Genomic DNA, 15,120 nt, shown 5'->3' on the forward strand with positions numbered 1-15,120 from the left:
GGGATGGGTAGCCATTTTCTCCTGCAGGTGATCTTCCGGACCCGGAGATCAAACCCTCGCCTCCTGCACTGCTGGCAGCTTGTCTGCCACTGAGCTGCCAGAGAAGCGTGCATTTTACACAAGGATTACTACCAAGTGCTCCCCGGAATTATCTTCCTTGGTCTGCCTTCCTGGCTACCTTTACTTCTTTAAACATTCTTCTCTTTGGCATTTCTTCCTGAATTACCTATAAAGTGATGACTCCTTTCTCAATTCCAAGTCTTTATTTCTGATCTCAGAAAATCTAGAAACTAAAGATTTAAAAGGAACAACTGCTCTTCACAATCCTACCTCCCCCAAACCACCACTGTTGAGCATTTCATACTATAATATTTCCTCAACTTTAGATTACTATCTTACAAACAAAATAGATTTCCACAAGTCCCCACTTGAACTTCTCTATTTCTATGAACAAAGGATTCTAACTTGGACAGCTGGATAGACTAAATTAATTCCCTCCAGCCTCATTTTCACATTCAACTGGTCACCAGTACTATTACTTCTACCATTAAAACATGCAGTGTCTACCTTTTTCTCAGCCTTTACCCTAGCTTTTATCTTCCCTCCACTCTGTCCACTGTTTGTAACACATCTTCCTATTGTCAACCTATCCCTTAAAAGCAGTACCGTTTGTCTTTTAAAGATACACTTGTGAATTTATAACTTTAAAATCTGAATTAATAAACTATTTCAGGTTTGAACTACAAAATCCACTAAGTCCTTGCTTATAAACAGCTGGTATCTTTCCTGAAGAATAAAGCCAAAATAGAGGGCCCTTTAGAACTCTCTGGCAAGCATCCCTTTCCAGTTACTCTTTCTGCCCCATAAAACTGTATTCTCTACTCTGTTCATAACGGACTACTCAATATACATCATGGGCTTTCAGATCTCCCCAGATAGGTTCATTCAGTTCTCTCTATATCTCTACCAAAGACCCTTCTCTCTCTTAACAAAATACTACTCACCTTCAAACATCCCTTTTCCTGCAGATTTTCTTTACCCAAGATTACCTCAAACAAGACTGCAAAGGGCTTTCCTTTCTGAAGCCCTAATTTCTAAATAGTACCAATGGAGTTCTCTTTCTATGAGACCAACAAATTAAGAGACCTGCATATATGAATAAATATCATCTTGGGTGAAAAAAATCCCAGTTCTGGCCATAAATATTGTCCTCATCTAAGAAAAGACAATTAAGTTAAATAAAATAAACTAGTGTTGATATTTTCAGACGAAGAGTTGAAAAATATAAACTGTTTTCAGAATACTTTTAGAAGCGAGTAGATTAAGATTTTATACTTAACTAGGAAATCCAGAATTATAAACTAACTCTTGCCAATAGGAAACAATAAACCTACCTCGCAGTGATAATCAAATATTGCACTTTCAGTAGTATTTGCTGATTCTTCTTTTTCAGCAGACGTTTCAAAGAATGAAAGTTGCTAGTATTAAAAAAAAAAAAAAAAGAGCGAGAGAAAACGATCTATCAAGCTAATAAAGAATACAACTGCTGCTGCACCGGGCAATGTCACAGCACAGCACTGAAGAAAACAAAGACTACTAGCAGCGTTGGGAAGTGCTCTTTCAAAGCTGTTGAGTAGGCACAAACTTCTTGTTTCAGATCAAGTGTTGTGTCTTCAACTTAAGTGTACTCTTCTTTGGTCTTGTTGGTTGTTTCGAGGTTTGTTCCTTGCCTGATCTGAACTTGAAGCAGCAGTTTCAGGTGGTAAAGTCTGTTCTGTTACACTTCATACTAGAGATAAGAAATTAAGACATTAAGTAAAAATAGAAAAGCTCATCTCATTAACTTAGAACCAAGCAATGCAGAAAACTTGGAAGCATACACATTCATCACTTAAGCAATCTCTCAAGTGTTAATGGATACCTTTTGTGGTACTGTACACTCAAACCCTGAAATTATTTCACATTCTTTATTGATATGCCCTCCTCACAAAGTCAGTTATATAATGTTCTACTTAATGTAGTGTTTTGTAACTACCTAGCACTGTGTTATGAACTGTGGACAACATGAATTTCCTGTCCTCAGAGAATTATACTCTTATTGAAAAACAGAGTTACACATGAGAAAAAAATCAGATCATAGGACAAAATGTCCAAAATTAATCTGCTCAACTAATATATGGATATCTACTACTAACATACGATCTGAGAAATACTATTTATGGTTTATTCATCACTAGCTGGGCATTAAAGCTACATGGTCAGAGGCTTTTAAAGAGGTGGCATTATTTCAGCTTAATTAGGAGAAACAGGCAGATTTTTGAGAAAAAGAAAACAGTTGAGTATCCTAGGCGTAAACTATAACATAAACCAAACCAGAATATGAAATTAAATCATAAGCCCCTTGAGAGCAGAGACCATGTATTTGATTTTCTATACCTGATTTTCTATGGCTTTATTTGTGAATGACTGTTACAAGTGTGGTTTGTTGTTTCAGAGGAATCAATAGACTAGCCTGGCTAGAACAGAGTGCTGGGTTAAAGTGAAAATGAGATATACGGTGTGACAGATGTATCAGAGCCAGATTATGAAGCATTTCAACTTGATATATAACAAGAAACAGAGCGCGTTAGTTCTTGATGAGACAGTATGAAGTCCTGAAATCCTGTGAGATGACTTCATGAAGGAAACAGACATCTCATTTGAGTTGTTGCCATAAGCAGGCAAGAAATGTCTTAAGAGAAACAATTGAGAAGAAAACAAAAGAGAAATGAAATGTCTATTTCACCACAAAATAGTGCTTTTATTAGCTGTACAAAAATGATTATTTTGCAGTGCCTCAAATGTCAGCTAAAAGTCGCTGTTAACCAAAATGACATACAGGGAAAAGTAAAGGAGGATTTGGTTTTAGATATGTGGAGAAATGGACAGCATATTTGAAGAACATCAGAAATCAGAATGACTACAAGGTGAGGTCAGAGCTGGTAAAACAGCTTAGAGGAGGAGAGCTCAATACTAATCACCAGTAAATGCTACAAAGTTATCTAAGCTCCCTGAATTTCAGTTTCTACAATGCAAAACGAAAAGTCAGTAACAGCTGATCTACCGCCATTGGGTAAATATTCCATGACTTTATACTGTAACTTCAAATATCAAATGTTACATCTGTTCAATCTTTCAGTTTTATTTGGATCATTCAGCTATTACCCAGACTAGACACTTCTTTGAGCAATGGTTCTCAAATCACTGGGAAGCCTATGTCCAGTCCCCACTTAAACAGTAATCTGACTGGCCTGCCTCAGGGCCACTTCTGTAATGGCCCTCGAGTCCTCCCTCTCCATCTACACCCCCAATGGTGCAAGTCTTATCAATGTTTCAAGCTATCTTTTATATTCATCTTTTGTTCTCAATGACCTATTTATCCAGTCACATTTGCTAACTTCAGTATCAACTCTTCCCACATTCTGTCATGTAACACTACCAGACTGACTTACCTAAAATTCCAATTTCATCTCACTCATCTCCTTCAACAAAAACCTCAGTGATTCTCCCAGCACTCTAAATGGGAATTTCTTAATCCTGACTGCAAATCCAACGCACCCGGACAACTTGGGGGTGGGGGGTGTGCGGGGAATCGAAGCCTGGATCCCAACATGAGATTCGAATTTAACTGGGATTAGGTCCTAGGCACTGGGATATTTTCCTCCTCCACCCATTTCCCCAAGGTGTTTCTGACTTCCAGCCAGCATTTAACCACCACCACTCAAGGTGTGTTCTGTTCTACTTTACATCTTTCTTCTGCTCTCCAATTCTTCTAGATTGGTGCATTTTCCTTCCTAATTCTTAAAAGATAACTCTTGGGAGATTTCTGAATTCCAGTCTTTGTGCATATGGGTCTTGCCACAAAGTATATATTTTGTCATCTTAAATGTTACCAAAAAAAAAAAAATCCCTTCTTGACCATTCTAGCACAGATTATCTAATTCCCATTAAAGGAGGCATTAACTCCCACTGCTGGCATCATTCTTTTTGGTACCAAATCATTTCTGCACTTGGTTTACAGGTTTATGTATCATGTCCCTTTGATATGCTTCAAATTTCTGAGACAAACTCAAGTTTCTTTCTTTACCACAGCCCACTTTAGCACCTTACTAGGTACTGCTAACTTTCCACAGCAGAAACTAATATAGCAAAAAGACAATGATAGATAATAAGCAAAAGACAATTCAAGTTGGTATACTTTTCTACCAACTGCAAAAAACTTTGTTTTTACTGAACTGGACAGTCTTAATTATCCAACCAAGAAGTAACCTCTTCTTTGAAAAAAGACATCCACCTGGAATTGAAATAAACTGGCTATTCACTCATGCCAAGATTATTAGATTCATGGGTGGTACTGACAAATAATTTTGCTTTAATCCTAAGTGTACCCCCCTGCCCCCCAGACACTTGCTATACAGAGCACTAATTTTAAAAACTAGGGGACTTCCCCGGTGGTCGGTCCAATGGTTAAGACTCTGCTTCCACTGCAGCAGGCGTGGGTTTGATTCCTGCTCAGGGAACTAAGATCCCATATACTGCAGTGTGGCCAAAAAACCCCCCCCAAAACCACAAAAACTAAGGAGAAATTTAAATGTGGATCTGAGAGTCTTCCTGACCACTAGGTAATTAACTTCTTTCCCTTTGCTCTGTATGGGAACACTATCACCACTAATTATCAACAACTATGCCTTGCTGTTTTAGCAATTAACGCCAAATCTTTTACTTGAACTGAAAATCCAAACAGTCATGCCCTATTTCACCTTCCTTAAAATTATCATCACCTGTCTTGTTATTTACTGTCTCCTCTAGTTACCTGCTTTATCTCAAAGAGCTAGCTGAAGCCAGGCACATAGTAGGTACTAAAATAATACATATGTTGAACCAGTACATTTTTACAGCATTACTTCATCTAAAATGTTATCATATAACCTAGTTTATCATTTTGACAAATTATACTCAAAGTCTGTACAGCATTCACTTGGGAAGAATGTTAAAGAAATGATAAACCAGTCTCTCCACCTAATCCACTCTGTTCAAATTAGTTTCATTGAAAACAACAGCAAAGACCCAAACAGACAGCAGGGAACTGAAAAGGCTATCTGTTGATTTATATGACTAATACTCATTCCTGCCTTAACTCTGAAATTCACAATTCTTTTTTTCCCCTCACTTCGTATTTCTTGATACAGTAACTCAAGACAAGTTTAATTTTATCTAAGTTTTCAGTTTCACTTTGGGATCTAAGGAAAGTGATAAAAATTTAGATAACTAACTACCTCAAAACAATTTAAGTCATCACCATGTTGAGTGGAAATAAAAGAACATCAAATTGCCGCAACTTTCTTTTTGTATAGGTTCACTGTAGTAGAAACAATTGTGATTACTAGACACTTACAATTATACCCTCCCATCACTTAACTTCTTTTATATACACTAATACTTTGAAACAGGACAAACGGCAGTGTGGAAAGAAGCTGAAGAAATGCTCCAGACACAAACATGAGAACAGCGCAGACCAGCACTGTCCAACAGCAATACTGTACAAATCATATATGGATCTTACAAATATCCCAGTAATCATATTAATGCTGAGAGAAACCAGTGAAATTCATTTTAATTAAGTAGCTTATTTAGCCAAATCCGAATGTCATCACTTCCCACAGGCAACTGACATGTTTTTACCATTCCTTGAAATTGAATGCTTATTTTATATTTCAGCACATTTCAATTCAGAACTGTGCACAGTTCAAGGGCATGAAGGCCACATAAAGCTAGTGGCTACCACACTGGCCAGAGCAGGTATAGACTAATTACGGGGAAAAGGCATTGGCATGCCCAATAAAGCAAAAGCAAATGTAAGGCCGTTGGCCAAAGACCTTCGCTGATGAAAAGCAGCAGTACGTAGCAAACCTACCCAGAGAAAGAGCTTGCAATTGGCAGTTTACACTATCATTACATCCAAAAAGCAGAAGTCCAAACAACTAACCGGTTATATACCAGCAGCAACTGCAAACCAATGGATAGTCCACAGGTTCGATGTGAATAAATTGCTGAATTTATTTTCAACTATACATTAATGTTTTACCTCAGTATAAAAGGACATATAATGCTCCCAAAATAATCTTTCAATGCACCATACTCCGTTTAATACCTCTAAAATAATGTAGCAGAAGAGAAACATCTAAGTAAATGGAAAAGAAGTTCTGAATTATTCAGTTTTTTAACTAGACACTCACACATGCAAGCGGAAAACACTCCAATACAAGACAAAGAAATTTTTAAAAATCGTAATTTGGCAGAAAGTATTTAACTGCAAGAAATGATGGGATTCAAGAAAACAAGTTACTCCCAACACAGCAATGTCACCACTGAAGACATTCCAGCTATTAAGTCTTAAGAATAGTTATAATTCTTCTAGCTGTAATTCCGTATTATGAAAAATTCTACAAGTTAGAGCTCTCCATAAGACAGTCTGGGTTAAAGATCTCAAAGTAGTTCCCACTTTGTTTTTTGAGAAGAAGATGATAAACCAATGCCTTGTATTTTACAAGATCAAGATTTTTATTTTGTAATACAGTCCTCAAGTTCAACTCCTTAAAAATGTGTCCACAGAGCATTTCCATTTTTAAACTACCTTGTTAAAAGTATGGTCCTCAAAACAATGTGAATGAACTTAATGCTAAAGAACTGTACACTTGAAAAAAAGATTAAAACGGTAAATTCTGTTCTGTATTTTACAATTTGAAAGAAAAAAATAATCTTAAAAATGTTGGCCCTACATCGTGTGTAAGTGGAGAGAAGGGAAAATAGGAGTAAGATAAAGCAGGACAAGTCAGTTTTCACATTCTCATTTTTTATTTGGTAGGAATTTACCAGAATTTTCAACCAAACTCTAAAGGTCATACCTGTTAAGTCAGAACTTATTTACAAAAAAGGAAAACCTATCTTCTGCGCCTCAAATGCTTTGCTTTTCAACTCAGCTGCTATAAATACTCATCTCGATGGTAAGCATCCAGAGCAGCTGCAAAATCACTCAAACCACTACCATCTCTTTTATTTCGGGCCTATGGCTAAAAGGAAAAAAACAAAACAAGGTTGAAAATTTTTTAAGATTTTATGACTCAAGCCTATGCCTGTTTAAGTATATAAACCCCCTCCTGACCCACACCATGAATACCCAATGTTGGTTAGTACCAAAATGACACAAGGCATTATACTGGCCCTCAATGTAGTATTGAAAATGCTCACCTTCTAGAAACTCAAAATGAAAATTACTCAGCGTTTTTAAACAGAGTAACTTAATATTTGCGCCAATAATTTGATCTCTACATTTTACAGATTAATAGCTCTAGTCAAAAGCTGCCAGTTCACACCATCCTGATAAAAAGCTTGATCTCTCACAGGAAATATTCCAAGATTTAACTATCACAGGATCTCTGGGCGTCCTCTCCTGCTTTATTATCTTGTCTACCAACTGTTTAAGACCACATTCTTTCGCTCATTGTAGGTGCAAAACAAGGAAATTACCTCGGACAACAACGTTCAGTCTTTTGTATTTGCGGAATGTAGGCTGTTTTAGAGTGTTCCCTGCCTTACTTGTAAGTTAAGCAAGGGAGGAGCTATCCGGGTGTTTCCAAAGGAAAACCTTAAAGCACAAAGAACTAAGATTTCTTAGTGGCAATAAGATTTCCTACTTAGGATAGAATGGTAAGAACCTCAAAGTGTCTGCGACCAGAGCTCTAAAAAAAACTGCACAGAATGACGAAGTCAGCCTTTCATTGCACAATATGGGCCAGGCTCTTACACCATAAGAACCAGAGAAGGTGGTAAGAAGAACGCCACTGAGCTCTCAAAAGAGTTTGTTTTAACCCTAGAATTAGCGGGGTGAGAGCCCTGTGCCTAAGTTCAGAGGCCGGTTCTCTTTCTCAAGAAGCTAAAGGAGAGGGTTAGACGGGGAAGCTGGGGTTGAGACCGAAGATAAACAGCTCCGGGTGAATGGCAATAAAGATGACACTTTGGCTGGGCTAGCGTGCCAGAAGTGGCCGAAGAAAGGAGGTGTCTCTAAGCAACTTAGATGGAGCGGGGTCTCAGTTCATACACAAAGGAAGGGCCACTGCCGCACTGCGCTCTGGTACTGGTAGGCAGATCCGCAAGCAGGTGATGGCTAAGAAACTATAGTGTCCACAGTCAGAGTAGGCCGCTCTCCTCTGCCTCCGGCTCTTCCAGTCTCACACAAAGGACCGCGCCACCACCCCCTCGCCCCGCCCGCCGGGACTTGTAGTTCTCGTTTCTCCCACCAAGCAGCAGAGGGGGAAACAGCCAGACTACAACTCCCAGCAGCCTCCGCGCCCGAGCCCCGCACCCCTGCCTCCATCTTGGCTGCGGTCGGAGCCTCCATTTTCGCTCCCTCCCCCCACTTTAGACACCAGCACCACCACGCGCTGGCGCCTGGCCTCCAATCTTCACTTCGGCTCTACAGCCTGATGTGAGGCCTAGACAGTTGAACGGGGAACGGGTGGAAAAGCCCGGGGTGGGGATTCAGGGCGAGATGTTATCTACCCGGAGCTCTAGGAGTGCCCACCCTGACTCAGAGGTCTCTCCCATTTGTCTTGATTTTTTCATCCGCCCTTAACTTGGCTTCCTGCTACCCCCAATTGGACCCTGAGGTCGTACTCACCCCAACAGCTCAGCGCCCCCTCTCCAGCGCCGCCATAAGCAGCACGGCCCGGTACGTAGGAATAAATCTCGCTTCTCTCGCGAGAGTTGCAGGCTCCGAGCGCGTGCACAGGAAGGGGAGGGGGAGTGTGTCCTTAGTACGCCTGCGCACGAGGGCTGAATGACGCCAGCCAGTGCGCTGTGCTTAACCACAACGGAGGTGGTGTCTAAATTCCTCTAGATCTCCTCCCCCTTGAGCTGCGGAAATCAATCTCTGTTTACTGACTCCACTGGGACGCACGGGGCGGGGTGTTGGGTGACTTTCAGTGTCTCTGATATTTGCAAACTTGAATATGCTTTAGGCTGCGAGACCAGGGTGAACCTCCAGGGAGAACAATTTGGAGGACGTATCAGAAATGTCATATAAAGGATTTCTCTTTACTCAGCGATAATCCAGAAGTTCCTAAACCGCAGTTTCATTTTTCTCACAATGGAGGCTTTCTTGTCTGCTACATTAGACTGGAATTTTATTTAGTATAGAGTTATATTTTTAGCAAGCTAATTTGAACACCCTGAGAACTTTATCTCCCATAAACTATGTTGCTTGCAACAGACAGTGAGCGAGGTATCATGGCCATTAAACTCCTTCAACTGACCTTTCTAGTTACTGGAAGGTGTTCATAGTGTGATCCAAGGGGCTGAATTGGTAACCAAAAGGTTGAAATCTGGGTAAATGGATGATTTATCTCATAAGGAGAGAGGGTAGGAGGGAAATGTTAATTCTGGCCACAGAAAAGTTCAATGAATTATACCTTGCCAAAGATCAGGCAGTCCTCTTTGGTGAGAGGAATGCTTTTCACATTCTGTGGCTCTCTCACTTGAGAACACTGAATAAAAAATGACCAGTCATGCTTCTGAGAATTTGTCCAGCCCACTTTACTTTCCCTCTCAATACTTATTTGTCCTGCATCTTATATGTGTCGTCGCTGGGATGTTTAATAGTAACAACAAATGGACATTGTGGTGTCCTCAAGGAACTTTCAGTCTAGCATCATTTAATCACAAAACCAAAATCTGAACATACACATTGAAATAACTGCAATGAAGGAGAGGTGCACAGTGTTATGACAGTATGTAACCTTGGATTATAAGAGGAGGTAGTATCTTACTTCCGATGTTCAAAGATGCTTTCTCCAACTCTTCTGCTATCCCACAAGATGCCCCTTCTCTTTGAAGCTTCCCCACCCCCACCCCCACCCCCCAGCTTTCCCAGGCTGCACTGTCAATGCTTTTATGAAAGCTCACTCTGTTTTTGCTAGTTTATACTAGCTAGTGATACTTCAGAACAGGGCCTGTGACATTCATCTTTGCATCGCTCTATCCTAACAATGCCTGACAAAGACAACCTTCAAAAGTTTGTTGAATGAATAGCACTGAACAACAATGTAAGACGTTAGAAAGTGGAGTGTTCTGTTGGGAAGTACAGAATGTAAATACATCAGACTAGCTGTTTTGTTTTCTCTGTCTGAATCTTAACTTGAGATTTCTCCACCCCAGTAATAGATCCATTTGGATATTCTAATCTAATGTTACAGAGAAACTGCTCTGGGCTCATGCACTAGAAATAAGGTCATGTGAAGCCAGGCTAAAAGTAGAATTAGGTCTCAAATATCACAGCAATGGAAAATGTAAAAAATAGTAGTCTCACTAAATTCTATAAGTACAAATCCTATTAATGAGAATAAACTCTCAATTTCTACCTTCACACGTAACTTCTAAAGATCTTAAACCATGTAAGACCTGAAACCATTTTATCGTCTTTATTCTGGTACACCTCAATTGCCTTTATATTCCCCCTTGATCCATAATTAGTATCAAATTATATTTAAGACAAATGCAAATATGTATAAACCCAGAAGCATATATTTTAGCTTCCAAGCATTAAAAAAAGTAACAGATGGAGTAATTTGATTTAAATCACTGGTTTAAATGATTTAGTCTTTCTACAAGTACTACTCATAGGTTTCATTTTTAGGTAGAGATAGGTTTCATTTTTAGATCACATTTTAAGGCAATAATATTTATTCAAATTAATTTTGAAGCCAAGTAAAAAATACAAAATGTTTTCATGTTTATTTTTTTTAACTGAAGTTAATTAAAGCACAAGCTTGTGAAGTTACTTGGAAAATCATTTCCTATACAAAAGGATAATCACAGATTTGGGGAAGATATTAAGTCCATTAAGGAATAATAATCAGAATTTTATTCAAAATTTCAGAACAGGAAAACACAAATTAGAGCAAAAACTTTCATAAAGAATATTACTTCTATAGGAATGCAAATAAGACTTAATCTTAGAACCCCAAAATCCAAAACTTTTATTCATCAGCAAGCCCCCAAACAGTTAAAGTGATTTTTTGAGAATAACATATAAGAATAGCAATTATTAGAGCTTAAATAAGAATAGGGCGAAAGCTTAATATAATGCTTCCCTTTAAAATGTCAACATTGCATTTAACAGAAGAATTATGTGGACAAGCTAAGCTCCACACTAAAAGTAATAACCATAACATCTGTCAATTAGCCAGAGAAAAGCATAGAGCAAAGCCTTTTTCAAATTTAATTAAAAATAAAGCCAATTGCATTTAGAATAAAATCCATACTCTTTTACCATGATCTGCTGCTGCTGCTAAGTCGCTTCAGTCGTGTCCGACTCTGTGCGACCCCATAGATGGCAGCCTGGCTCCGCCGTCCCTGGGATTCTCCAGGCAAGAACACTGGAGTGGGTTGCCATTTTCTTCTCCAGTGCATGAATGTGAAAAGTGAAAGTGAAGTCACTCAGTCGTGTCCGACTCTTAGCGACCCTATGGACTGCAGCCTTCCAGGCTCCTCCATCCATGGGATTTTTCAGGCAAGAGTACTGGAGTGGGGTGCCATTGCCTTCTCTTTACCATGATCTACCAGGCTATAAATGAACTAGTCCCTGCTAAGTCTGTAACTCCTGATTCACTGTGTTTCAATCCACTGACTCCGCATTACAAATTTGTTCAGACTTCAGAATTCTTACCTTTCCTCTTGCCTCTGCCTGGAATGCTCTTTCCCCAAATCATTAGATATTTGGCACTTTCTCATCATTCAAGCCCAAATGTTGCCACCTCACAAAGATCTTTTCTAAAGTAAAAGTGCCCACTATTACTATTACTCTCCATATTACCACTATTACCATTACTCTTCATAATATTAGCTTATTTTATTGTCTTTCAGCTCAGTTCAGTTCAGTGACTCAGTCATGTCTGACTCTTTGCAACCCCATCGACTGTAGCATGCCAGGCCTCCCTGTCCATCACCAACTCCTGGAGTTTTACTCAAACTCATGTCCATTGAGTCGGTGATGCCATCCAACCATCTCATCCTCTATCATCACCTTCTCCTGCCTTCAGTCTTTCCCAGCCGGCATCAGGGTCTTTTCCGATGAGTCAGTTCTTCGCATCAGGTGGCCAAAGTATTGGAGTTTCAGCTTCAGCATCAGTCCTTCCAATGAATACTCAAGACTGATTTCCTTTAGGATGGACTGGTTTGATCCCCTTACAGGCCAAGGGACTCTCAAGAGTCTTCTCCAACACCACAGGTCAAAAGCATCAGTTCTTTGGCCTCAGCTTTCTTTATAGTCCAACTCTCACATCCATACGTGATTACTGGAAAAACCATAGCTTTGATTAGACGGACCTTTGTTGGCAAAGTAATGTCTCTGCTTTTTAATGTGCTATCTAGGTTGGTCATAGCTTTCCTTCCAAGGAGAAAGCGTCTTTTAATTTCATGGCTGCAGTCACCATCTGCAGTGATTTTGGAGTCCCCCAAAATAAAGTCTGTCACTGTTTCCACTGTTTCCCCATCTATTTGCCATTAAGTGATGGGACCAGATGCCATGATCTTAGTTTTCTGAATGTTGAGTTTTAAGCCAACTTTTTCACTCTCCTCTTTCACGTTCATCACGAGGCTCTTTAGTTCCTCACTTTCTTCCATAAGGGTGGTGTCATCTGCGTATGTGAGGTTATTGATATTTCTCCCAGCAATCTTGATTCCAGCTGGTGTTTCATCTAGCCTGGCATTTTGCATGATGTACTTTGCATATAAGTTAAATAAGCAGGGTGACAATATACAGCCTTGATGTACTCCTTTCCCTATTTGGAACCAGTCTGTTGTTCCATGTCCAGTTCTACCTGTTGCTTCCTGACCTGCATACAGATTTCAGGAGGCAGGTCAGGTGGTCTGGTATTCCCATTTCTTGAAGAATTTTCCACAGTTTGTTGTGATCCACACAGTCAAAGTCTTTGGCATAGTCAATAAAGCAGAAGTAAATGTTGTTCTGGAACTCTCTTGTTTATAACATGTATTTCTTTCCAAAATTAACACATTTGTGAATTTAAGTTTTCATTACCCTACTTCTTGAACAACAATGTAAGCTTTAGTTCTGTGTTTGTTTCTTTGTTGTATCCTCTAAACCTAGAATTGTGACTGAGATAACAGTAAATGCTTAATAAATATTCATTGAATGAATGAATTACACTTATTTAACTAACTCTAAGAGTACTCTTGAGAATCCCTTGGACTGCAAGGAGATCAAACCAGTCAATCCTAAAGAAAATCAACCCTGACTATTCATTGAAAGGACTAATGCTGAAGTTGAAGCTTCAATACTTTGGCCACCTGATGCAAAGAACCAACTCTTTAGAAAAGACCCTGTTGCTGCGAAGGATTGAGGGCAAAAGGAGAAAGGGGCGACAGAAGATGAGACGGTTGGATGGCATCACTGACTCAATGGACGTGAGTTTGAGCAAACTTGGGGAGATAGTGAAGGACAGGGAAGCCTGGTGTGCTGTAGCTCATTGGGTTACAAGGAGTTGGGACACAACTTAGCAACTGAAGAAAAGACAGTATTGATTATGTGGTACATCGTTATTATGTACCAGCAAGAAAAAGTGTTGCTCTTTTCACTCTGACATAGAGACTCCCTGGAAGTCCAGTGTTTAGGACTCTGTGCACCCACTGCAAGGGGCATGGGCTCCGTCTCTGCTTGGGGAACTATGACTCCACAAGCCGTGCTAGCACAGCCAAAAAAAGAGGCAGTTCACTATGACATAATAGTTTTATTACTTAGAATTTTGTATTTATTAAAATAGCTCTTTTAAATTTATTTAGATGTAAAATAGTCAGCTTCCAATTAAATAAATTAATTTACCAAAAAAGTTATTTAGACCTAGTTTCTTTTTTTAATCATGTGTCACACTTGTGTGTATATAAAGTAAAAAAAAAATAAGCAAAGTAAATAAATTAAGGCATTCCTAAAATTGCTCTACAGAGTCCAGCTCTCTTCTTCTGAATCTCCTTCTTTTTAGTAATAAAATTTAACATATTTTTAAAATGTCATACACTGAAGAAACATAAAGAAATAAAAAACCAACAGACTAGGAAAATACATATTTGGGACATATAAAACTGACAATGTTATCATGAATATATACTAAATTAATACATATCAAATGATAAGAAAAAAAGCAGAGGAAAATGGAGGAAAAACTCAAATGTCTATATTTTTAAAATCTCTGTATAGGCAAATAAACATTTGAAATTATGCTCAGGCTCATTAGTAATGAGGCGAATGCTTATTTGTTCTGAGATAATTTTGGGCTCACAATATAATTAGAAATATAGCACAGAAATTTCCCATAAACCTTTCACCCAGTTTTCTAGTATGTTAATCTTACCTCGCCATAGCAGTTTTGAAAAGTAAGAAATTATCTTTTTTTATTTTTTAAATTATGAAAATATGGTAACATTTACAGGAGCCTTGGAAAATACAGAACAAAGCTACACATAGTTCCACTATATATTATAGCTGCTTGTTTTAAGTAGATATATGAAGATTTTTCGTTGGAGTTTCCATATGAAACTCTCAGAATTAATTGAATGAATGTACAGAGAAGCACAAGAATATAGTAGACCTGAGAAGCATTAAGAACCAATTCGAAATAATTAAGATCTGCAAAATTTTCACACAACAGTAAGATTAAAATTCTATTCAAGTTCCCTAGTTTATAAACTATAAACTAGGAGACACTGGAATATATCCAGAGACATAAGACCAGGTGCAGAAATTTCCTGGTCTAAAGATATTGAAATCTTACAGAGTCTGTTCTCTTATTACTGTGGACTTATGTTTGAGATTAGTATCAAAAGATATTTGAAAATAACCTACATATTTTCAAGTGCAGTGAGACATTTACCAAGAGAGATCTTTGATTTAGCCATTGAAAGCCTCACTGAAAATTAGAAGACTGAAAAAACAGTGGGTGATTGCAGAGAAGAAAGCACTTAAATGAGGCATTAATATCAAAGATACTTTTAAAAAATCCCTTATATTTGGAC

General features: G+C 38.6%; 1 protein-coding gene across 4 annotated transcripts in view; it reads right to left on the reverse strand.

Annotated features, from left to right (window-relative positions):
* The window catches only part of CSDE1 (cold shock domain containing E1), a 35,304-nt gene extending 26,456 nt beyond the window's left edge, over positions 1-8,848 (reverse strand). For 3 of the 4 annotated variants that reach the window (XM_005677840.3, XM_005677838.3, XM_005677837.3), the window contains exons 1-2: positions 8,717-8,844; positions 1,395-1,789 (exon numbers count right to left, since the gene is read on the reverse strand). The gene's annotated coding sequence lies outside the window, so the exon portion shown is untranslated. Of the gene's footprint in view, positions 1-1,394; positions 1,790-8,716 lie in introns of all 4 variants that reach the window. The other variant, XM_005677836.3, reaches the window with a different exon arrangement.

The sequence above is a fragment of the Capra hircus genome, chromosome 3 (genome assembly GCF_001704415.2).
Source record: "Capra hircus breed San Clemente chromosome 3, ASM170441v1, whole genome shotgun sequence".
NCBI lineage: Eukaryota > Metazoa > Chordata > Mammalia > Artiodactyla > Bovidae > Capra > Capra hircus.